The sequence below is a fragment of the Squalius cephalus genome (assembly GCF_949319135.1).
Source record: "Squalius cephalus genome assembly, chromosome: 15".
Taxonomy (NCBI): Eukaryota; Metazoa; Chordata; class Actinopteri; order Cypriniformes; family Leuciscidae; genus Squalius; species Squalius cephalus.
Genome location: NC_137136.1, coordinates 36,046,037 through 36,057,083, shown reverse-complemented (window position 1 = coordinate 36,057,083; position 11,047 = coordinate 36,046,037). Strand labels below are relative to the sequence as shown.

General features: G+C 39.8%; 1 long non-coding RNA gene across 1 annotated transcript; it reads left to right on the top strand.

Moving 5' to 3' along the window:
- The first annotated feature begins 4,964 nt into the window (after positions 1 to 4,964).
- Positions 4,965 to 5,802, top strand: LOC307172200. The gene is made up of 5 exons (XR_013823680.1): positions 4,965 to 4,998; positions 5,096 to 5,202; positions 5,298 to 5,360; positions 5,465 to 5,567; positions 5,744 to 5,802. It is a non-coding gene; the product is annotated as an uncharacterized lncRNA (long non-coding RNA).
- The last annotated feature ends 5,245 nt before the right edge of the window (positions 5,803 to 11,047 follow it).

Sequence of the window (11,047 nt, the reverse complement as noted above, 5' to 3'; positions counted from 1 at the left end):
TATAATATATAAGACTATATACACAACTATACACAAGTATACACACAGCTACACACAACTATACACAGCTTTACACACAACTCCACCTCTGCAAATCAGAACTGAATTTACACAACTGTAAGGAAAGGCTTTTTTTTAATACTTCACACTGTTTTCTGTCTCTAAAATGTATTGTTATGTTGACAGACTATTTAAATCAGGCCCGACCATTGGGGTTGACTGTATTAACTGTTATACACACACACACACACACACACACACACACACACACACACACACACTCGCTGCAGTTCTGTTGAGTTGATAATAGAGTCCATGTTGAATGAGTTTGCCCCGCCGGCACACACACACTTCCCCTCCTCTATGCGTCTCAGATCTTTACACGAAGCAGACTTAGTGTTCCTGTACACCCCCTACACACACACACACACACACACTCACACACACACTCAAACATCTCCCCATCAAAGCAACAGAGAACAGTGTGTAGGATGAACAAAGTCAGTAATCACACATGTCTTCTCTTCACTCTCAGTGACTTCATCAACACTCGAACGGCGCTGAGAAAACATGAAGCCGTTTAATAAGATCTGATCAGAACAAGACTTTATCTCAGGAGTCAGAGCGTTTCCCTGAGCGCGCACACACACACACACACACACACATGTCTGGTTCACTATCTTTGTGGGGACTCTCCATAGACGTAATGGTTTTTATACCGTACAAACTGTACATTCTGTCCCCTTACACTGCCCCTGCCCCTAAACCTGCCCACCTGCCCATCACACACACACACACACACACACACACACACACACACACACACTGCCCCTGCCCCTAAACCTGCCCATCACACACACACACACACACACACACACACACACACACACACACACTGCCCCTGCCCCTAAACCTGCCCATCACACACACACACACACACACACACACACACACACACACACACTGCCCCTGCCCCTAAACCTGCCCATCACAGGAAACATTCTGCATTTTTACTTTCTCAAAACAACTCATCCTGTGTGATTTATAAGCCTTTTGAAAAGTGGGGACCGCTGGCTGGTCCCCACAATGTAGGTGATCTCAGGTTTTACTATTCTTATGGGGACATTTGGTCCCCACAATGTAATATAAACAAGGGCACAGATACACACATACAGAGACACACACACACACACACACACACACACACACACACACACACACACACACACACACACACACACACACACACAGACACACACACACACACACACACACACACACACACACACCACATACATAGACACAGACAAACACACACACACACACACACACACACACACACACACACACACACACACACACACACATACATAGACACACACACACACACACACACACACACACACACACACACACACACACACACACACACACATACATAGACACAGACCACACACACATACATACAGACAAACACACACACAGTACATACATACATACAGACAAACACACACACACACACACACACACACAGACACACACACACACACACACACACACACACACACACACACACACACATAGACACAGACAAACACACACACACACACACACACACACACACACACACACACACATACATAAACACAGACAAACACACACACATACATACAGACAAACACACACACATACATACATACAGACAAACACACACACATACATACAGACAGACAAACACACACAGACACAAACACACACACACACACACACACACATACATACAGACACAAACACACGCACATACATAAAGACACACACACACACACACACACACACACACACACACACACACACACACACACACACACACACACAGACACACACACACACACACACACACACACACACACACACACACACACACACACACACAGACACACACATACATAAACACAGACAAACACACACACATACATACAGACAAACACACACACATACATACATACAGACAAACACACACACATACATACAGACAGACAAACACACACAGACACAAACACACACACACACACACACACACACATACATACAGACACAAACACACACACACACACACATAAAGACACACACACACACACACACACACACACACACACACACACAGACACACACACACAGACACACACACACACACACACACACACACACACACACACACACACAGACACACACACACAGACACACACACCCTGTGAATGTGTGTGTGAATGTAAGGAAATGTTTAGTTTGGATCTCTGGTCTCCACTGTGACGAGAGTGTGTGTTTGCAGTGGATTCACAAAACAAATCAAAGGCTAATATTTATTATTTTTAGGGAAGCTGTTATTAATAACAATTAAGAATAATGGCATTCATTAAAATAACTAAAATATATAAGATGAAAACAGAAGTGTTGTGGCTCTGTGGAGCTGCGTGTGCTGGTGTACAGTAGAGGTCAGAGGTCACGCCCGGCACAGGAGTACTGACATCTTCACACTTTATTCAAATATTATTACAGATGAGTTCAAGATTCTGTAGTCATATTGCAGAGTTGAGCTCGCAGTCGATTGTTGTATTTCTGATAATAACCCAATGAAACTTGACAAATTGTGCGACATCATTTTTGCACAGACACAAGCAAGAGACCCGGCAGAATATGAATAACTGATTGTGTTGTAGTCCGTGTTTACTTTTTCCTGTCAGATTTTTGTGTTTATATTCAGTTTTCCAATAAAATAAACCTGCAGCTGTAGTGTGTGTGTTTGCCAGATTAATACCCTAACCCAGTTCAGCGCTGCGTTCTTCATATTTAAAATATTTTGTATCTTCACGTATTTCGATGGTTTCAATCTGGAAACTTCCTCACTCCTGGACGTGCCTGTGTGAACACGAGCGCATCCGATAACACAGCGATAGTAGCACTGTGTCCGGGTCACGGCCGGGTTACTGAAGCTCAGATATGAATCAGCACACCGTACGGCTTACGTGGATTCATATCAATAAAGGTTTTAAAGCGGCGATATGGTTTTTGCGTATTCCGTCTCAATGGACAATTTAGTTTGAGCAACTATGTCACACACACACACACACACACACACACACACACACACACACACACACACACACATGTACTATAATGTTATATAATATAATAAGCTTGTGTTTGAATGAGAGACGTCGTGCAGTTGTGGCGGTGTGTGTTGCGTGCCAGATGTGTGTTCATCACGCAGACTGTGTAATGATACATGTCACATGTTCAGTGTGACTCTCCGGTGTAGATTACATTAATCACCGTAAGATGACACACACACGATGAGTGTTTTACATCAGAACTGTGTGTTAGTGTGAGAGAAGAAATGAGCAATGGGTATGACAGATGTGTGTGTGTGTGTGTGTGTGTGTGTGTGTGTGTGTGTGTGTGTGTGTGTGAGTGTGGACATGTTTTTCTACACCGGTGGGGACTTAAACCTGAATGCACACAGACTCATGGGGACTCGTGTCACCGTGGGGACCTAAATTGAGGTCCCCATGGGTACAAAAGCTTATAAATCATACAGAATTAGTTTTTTTGAAAATGTAAAAATGCAGAATGTTTCCTGTGATGGGCAGGTTTAGGGATAGGGGCAGTGTAAGGGGATAGAATATACAGTTTGTACAGTATAAAAACCATTACGTCTATGGAGAGTCCCCACAAAGATAGTGCACCAGACATGTGTGTGTGTGTGTGTGTGTGAGTGTGTGTATCTGTTTGTGTATCTGAGCGTGTGTGTGAGTGTGCGTGTGCGCGAGTGAGTGTATCTGAGTGTGTGTGTGTGTGTGTGTGTATCTGTTTGTGTGTGTATCTGAGTGTGTGTGTGTATGTTTGTAATTTGAGGGTGTGTTTACACGACAACAATATGCTTTAAACGGAGAAGTTTTTCCTTTGAGTTTTCCGCGTACAGACGACAACACTGTCAGAACGATCCCCGTTCATACGGATCCGCGGAAACGGCTGAAACCGCTGTCTTCTGCTGCCAGGCCAGTAGATGGCGACGAAACACTGCAGACTGAACACGTAATACACATGTGCATGACATCATCGTCTTCAGAGATTCACGTTTTTGTTGTTTACACGGACTCCGGTTTCAAAAGTGTGTGTTTTCAGGTGCCCAAAACGGCGTTGTCAAGTAAACGAACGGCCAAAACGGCGTTGTCAAGTAAACGAACGGCCAAAACGGCGTTGTCAAGTAAACGAACGGCCAAAACGGCGTTGTCAAGTAAACGAACGGCCAAAACGGCGTTGTCAAGTAAACGAACGGCCAAAACGGCGTTGTCAAGTAAACGAACGGCCAAAACGCCGTTGTCAAGTAAACAAACGGCCAAAACGCATAAAAAGTTTTACGTTTTCAGTTGAAAACGGTGTCGTGTAAACGGCCCCTAAGAGCTCGTAACGAAGCTTGAGCCGTTGCTATGCAGAGTAATGCAGTTATTAGAGACTGATGGACTGATTCAGCATGTGTGAGTTATCTGAGTGTGTGTGTGTGTGTCTCGACAGTGTCTCTGCTAATACACAAGCTGTATGTTTAACTGCTTCAAAAACAGCCATGTGACTCTCTATACTGACAAATGTCGTGTAGCTTTGCAAATGTGAAACTATTTTACTGATAAAATTATTTCTCTGTGTATGTCTCTGTACTGTACGTGTGTGTGTGTGTGTGTGTGTGTTTGTGTGGAAGAGAGCACATGCTTTCCAGAGATAATGAAGCCTAATTTCGCGGGGGATTAATGGGAATAGTTTGCCACTTTCCTCCCGTTGTTTGTTATATCTCTTGGCTTGCTCGGTGTCCTTGTGTGTGTAGCGGGTAGGACGTAGGCAGCGGGAATGGCGGCTGTTTGGCGCTGCACCTTTAAATCCAGCAAGCTGGCGGTTTCTCTGATTAGTGTTGTGCTACAGACTCTTGGTTCCTTGGACTCTTGATTGGTTGTACGAGTTGATGTGAGTTCATGCTTAAATTTATTTTAGCCTCCTTGTGAAAACATGGATCTGATTTGATTCAGACTATTGCATTGTTTTGTAGCTTGACTTGGTGTTTGTGCGGTTATTCAGTGCCGTGGTTAGATCCAGCTCCTTGTCTTCACGAGCCCTCATTGGCTAGGAATTGTGTCTGCGTGTTTCAACGAAAATGTAAGTTTTCTGCTTTTACTTATGAGCAGCGTTCAGCTTTTTTTTCTTAGGCACTGGCCGTAATGAGCTCTCATTGATTCGTGCTCTGTTTATAGTAGTCACTGGTTTAGAGTGTGACCACTACAAGTTTGCCGAGTGCTGTTTGTTGTACGGAGAATGTAAGTTCACTGGCTTCCTTTCTCCCTCACGTGTGTACATCTTTGTCACGGAACGCTTGTTCATATGTATGTAGTCATGTTGATTCGCCATGTCTGTATTATAGTTTGGCCTGGGAATGTACGAGTAAAAACCAGACGGAATAAAGTGATCGCTACAGTATTACAAAACAAGCTCTTGGCTCAGCGCTGCGGTCTGCGTTCATACAGGTTGGTAATGTAGGCTACTTTAGCACCTTGCCCTGTTCCGACTGTTGATATTTAATTGAAGACCTTTTACGCTTTAAGTAATTTTTAGCCCATTGATGCACAGGCTACAAATTAGGCATAGCTTTGATTTGACCTGTATAATTACTTGTATGATATTGTAATTGTTTTCTTTGCAGGAGGATCGTCATATGCCATCTTGGCCACTGTTTTTCCTGTGCCTTGTTTTTAGTATTCAGTTGTGAGTGAGAGTGTGGGTGTGAGTGTGTGGGTGTGGGAGGGAGGCCCACCGTGTTGCCCATCAGTCTTTCCCTTGTGCGTGTTGTTGTATGTTTTATGTTTGTGTATGTAATGTTTGTATTTTAGGCCATTGGGTTGGTGCAATATCTTGGGGGGTAACAACTCTGTTGTGTGGCCACTGATTTGCTGAGTGTAAATTACTTTTTTTTTTGTGCATGTGACTTGTGATGTGCCCTATTTATTCTGTGTTTGTTTAAGTTTTGCTGAATTTTTATTGAGTGCTATTTATTCAAACACCTTGATTTTGCACTTTGTTGTCCCCGTCTCTGAATTTGTTGCCCAGAGGCCTAAAGTCTGTTTTTCATGTGTATGTCTAACTTGAGAAAAATAAAATAAAATGTTTATTTTTATAATACTCCAGTCCCTCTCTATCCTTTTATTTCCCTTTATTGGGATAGCCTGCTTGTAAACATCTAACATTTAGACTGTTGTTTATCAACTTGTGATTGGTTTTAAAGGGCCCCCTAGGGGTCACATGTGTTTTGGTTCTTTCGCTGGTGTAGGATCTTTGAAGTAACTGAGATCATTTGGCGGAGTGATATGGACATGTGATGCGGTGGAAACCTGCCGGAACTACTTCAGCTGCTGATCACGCAGAATAATCACACAGCTTGCAATGTTCGTCAACCAATCAGAATCAAGCAATCAACAGCCCTGTAATATAAAACAAAATAATTGTACAAAATACAATGGAATCTGTAAATGTGTTATTGTAACAGAGACACACAGAAACACACAGACGTTCCTCTGGTAAACCTCCATCCAAATGCATTAGCGAAAGCTCGGTCCCGCCAAACGCTCAGTGTCGGAGGAAACGACTGTCACACACACTTTGAGCATTAATGTCTTGATGGACAGCAGGTCTTTTGGAGACGATGCCATTCAAGAACCATTATTTGGTTCCCCAAAGAGCCTTGCAGAACCAGTTTTTTCTTTTCTTACATTTAATCATTTAGCATTGAAGTTATTCCCTAATATATGTGTTTAACTTTGCCAAAAGGTTTTGAGGGTTGTAAAGGAGAATCAAGAGATCAGGAGGAACTAAATGACATGAAGGCAATTAGTATGATATGACTGACCTATCGTTGCTCGCCCAGACTCTCTCTCTCCCCCTCTCTCTCTCTCTCTCTCTCTCTCTCTCTCTCCCTCTCCCTCTCTCTCTCTCTCTCTCTCTCTCTCTCTCTCTCACCCCCCCCCCCCTCTCTCTCCCTCTCCCTCTCTCTCTCTCTCTCTCTCTCTCTCTCTCTCTCTCTCTCTCTCTCTCTCTCTCTCTCTCTCTCTCTCTCTCCTCTACAATGGAGCTCTTGTGTGATTGTCCTTTGATTGGAGCTCGTGTAGTAAATATTTAGAGGGCATGCAGAGGAACTCTCATGTCAGCATATAGAGACAGATAGATGCCATCCATCAGCTGCGGATGCTGTCGTGTGTGTGTGTGTGTGTGTGTGTGTGGTCACTCTAAGTGCTGTACAGAGATGTTGATTTACCCCTCCATCCACCTCCTAATGACCCGACGGGTCACACACAATCATCAGCATCCAGCGGCCACTGGCAGGAAGAGAGTTCACTGATACACACACACACACACACACACACACACACACACACACACACACACACACACACACACACACACACACACACATTTTGGTTGCCCAGTTCTTTCGTTGTCCTTCCTCTGAACTTCCACGTCTTGTAGAAATATATTTCCTTCTCAAAGTCACAGTAAATCGGATTTGAACAGTCCTGAAGAACGAGTCTCAAACCAGAGGACGGTTCTGCAAACTTCTGATGAACATGTACGAAACTAAACACCAGTTTGCTGAGAACAAATGCTTTTAGCTGGAGCTCACTCAGTGAATGTTTCAAAACCTCGATTATATGAGATGAGTCTCGTATTGAAGGAAACCAGAGAGAGTGTGTCCAGAAAATTCCAATATGTGGAGTGAAGTAATGTTCAGTTATGCCATGCCATATGTAATTCAGCATTATGAAACGTGTGTATATGAACACGGATATCCCAGACAGCAACATGGAGTCGTGGGGAATCCACACTGTAAAACATGATTAATAAGTTATGACAACATATGTTTATACATTGTTTTAACTCATCAAAATAAGCTAAGCAATTTTCAACTTTTTTATATAAATGATAAAAGATTCAACTCATTTTTAAAGTCAGTTTAATGTAATTTAAGTTGAAATTACTTATATAGCCAAGTTGATTGTACTTAAAAATTTAAGGCAGCAACTTTCTTCTTCTTCTTCTTTTACAGTGCAGGTGTTCCAGATGTGGGCTATACACTATAAGTAACTTTGCAACTACAGTCAAACCAAACATTATTCACACACCTGATATAATTTCTGATATGTTTCTCCTAGTGTGTGCAGGACACTATAGATCATTTCTGTAAGTGAGGAGAGCAAAATAAAGTAAACTCTGACATATTATACCCAAAGATTCTTCATACAGTGACTACCAGTGACATTTATACACATTTGGGACCAGAAATGATTCAGACACTTCGAGCTGATCATGTTTTGCTGAAGTGTGTTTTCTTTAACTGCTAATGCTCTTTTTACACACAGACTGAACACAATGAAGCATTGCTTGGTGATTGGTTGAGCTAAACTGGTATTATCTAATTGTGTAGTTAAATTTAACAGCTGACAGATATTCAACATAATTCATGTGTGAGACAGTCTAACAGAAGGACGGACAAAACCAGTCAAATATCAACTGAGTTCTGCTCATGTTTTATTACCATTTTCTAAACTATAGCGAATAAACTGTGATAATGTGAGAAATATTGAAGGTGTCTGAATACATTTAGGTTTGATTTTACATGTCAACTTATTCTCCTAACCTGACCCCTAACACTGACAGTCTAATACTCTACTGAGAGTTAGTTCACATGCAGCAAATTAGTGAAAGTTATTAGAATGTCTAAAGTGGACCGTTGAAATAAATAAATAAATATAATATAATTTATAATAAATAAAGACTATCAGACTAAAGCAAACTCGACCGCATGACTTTCTCAGTGTTATGTATTCTGTGACTGGTAGTGTGCAAAGATGCAAATAACTCGTGATCAGTTGTGGCTCTGCAAGTTCTGCATTTTCAGTAGAGCGTTTACCCTGACTGAGGTCCAGTGGTGTGTGTTACACAAGAGAGATAATCATTTATTTTTATTATTCATAAACACATACCAAATAAATAAATAAAAAATGAATGTAGTTTTCGTGGGATCTATGTGTATCAGATCTGGGCCGACAGTGTGTGTGTGTGTGTGTGTGTGTGTGTGTCTGGGTTACACTGTACTGGAAATCTTAAAACTACATTTTCCAAAAGCTGTTCTTGCAGTTACACAGGTGTACTTAAAGAGAGCAAGAACACTTTTAGAAGTGAACTAATGTCAGATTAAAAGTTAAACCTCTAAGTATCATTATGGTTTATTAATATTTTGCTGTGCTTTAAAGAACGGCACTTATTTTGATTATGTATTAACTAACATGAACTAACAATGAGCAATACATTTGTTACAATATTAATATTAGTTAATGTTGGTTAATAAAAATACAGCTGTTCATTGTGTGTTCATGTTAGTTCACAGTGCATTAACTAATGTTAACAAGATTGTAATAAAGTATTAGTAAATGTTGAAATTCATATTAAGATTAATAAATGCAGTAGAAGTATTGTTCATTCTTAGTGTTAACTAAGATAGTTCACTAATGTTAACTAATCAACTTATTGTAAAGTGTTACCATGGTTTCATTAATAAGCACTAGTATAGTAAAGTAAGAACTAGTATTGTAAAGTAAGCACTAGTAAAGTAAGCACTAGTATAGTAAAGTAAGCACTAGTATAGTAAAGTAAGCACTAGTAAAGTAAGCACTAGTATAGTAAAGTAAGCACTAGTATAGTATAGTAAGCACTAGTATAGTAAACTAAACACTAGTATAGTAAAGTAAGCAAGCACTAGTATAGTAAAGTAAGCACTAGTATAGTAAGCACTAGTATAGTAAAATAAGCACTAGTATAGTAAAGTAAGCACTAGTATAGTAAAGTAAACACTAGTATAGTAAATAAGCACTAGTATAGTAAAGTAAGCACTAGTATAGTAAAGTAAGTACTAGTATAGTAAAGTAAGCACTAGTATAGTAAAGTAAGCACTAGTATAGTAAAGTAAGCACAGTAAGCACTAGTATAGTAAAGTAAGCACTAGTATAGTAAAGTAACCACTAGTATAGTAAAGTAAGCACTAGTAAAGTAACCACTAGTATAGTAAAGTAAGCACTAGTATAGTAAAGTAAACACTTGTATAGTAAAGTAAGCACTAGTATAGTAAAGTAACCACTAGTATAGTAAAGTAAGCACTAGTAAAGTAAGCACTAGTATAGTAAAGTAAGCACTAGTAAAGTAAGCACTAGTATAGTAAAGTAAGCACTAGTATAGTAAAGTAAGCACTAGTATAGTAAAGTGAACACTAGTATAGTAAAGTAAGCATTAGTATAGTAAAGTAAATACTAGTATATTAAAGTAAACACTAGTATAGTAAAGTAAGCACTAGTATAATAAAGTAAACACTAGTATAGTATAGTAAACACTAGAATAGTAAAGTAAGCACTAGTAAAGTAAGCACTAAAATAATAAAGTAAACACTAGTATAGTAAAGTAAGCACTAGTAAAGTAAGCACTAGTATAGTAAAGTAAGCACTAGTATAGTAAAGTAAGCACTAGTATAGTAAAGTGAACACTAGTATAGTAAAGTAAGCATTAGTATAGTAAAGTAAATACTAGTATATTAAAGTAAACACTAGTATAGTAAAGTAAGCACTAGTATAATAAAGTAAACACTAGTATAGTATAGTAAACACTAGAATAGTAAAGTAAGCACTAGTAAAGTAAGCACTAAAATAATAAAGTAAACACTAGTATAGTAAAGTAAGCACTAGTATAGTAAAGTGAACACTAGTATAGTAAAGCACTAGTATAGTATAGTAAAGCACTAGTATAGTAAAGTGAACACTAGTATAGTAAAGCACTAGTATAGTAAAGTGAACACTAGTATAGTAAAGCACTAGTATAGTATAGTAAAGCACTAGTATAGTAAAGTGAACACTAGTATAGTAAAGCACTAGTATAGTATAGTAAAGCACTAGTATAGTAAAGTGAACAC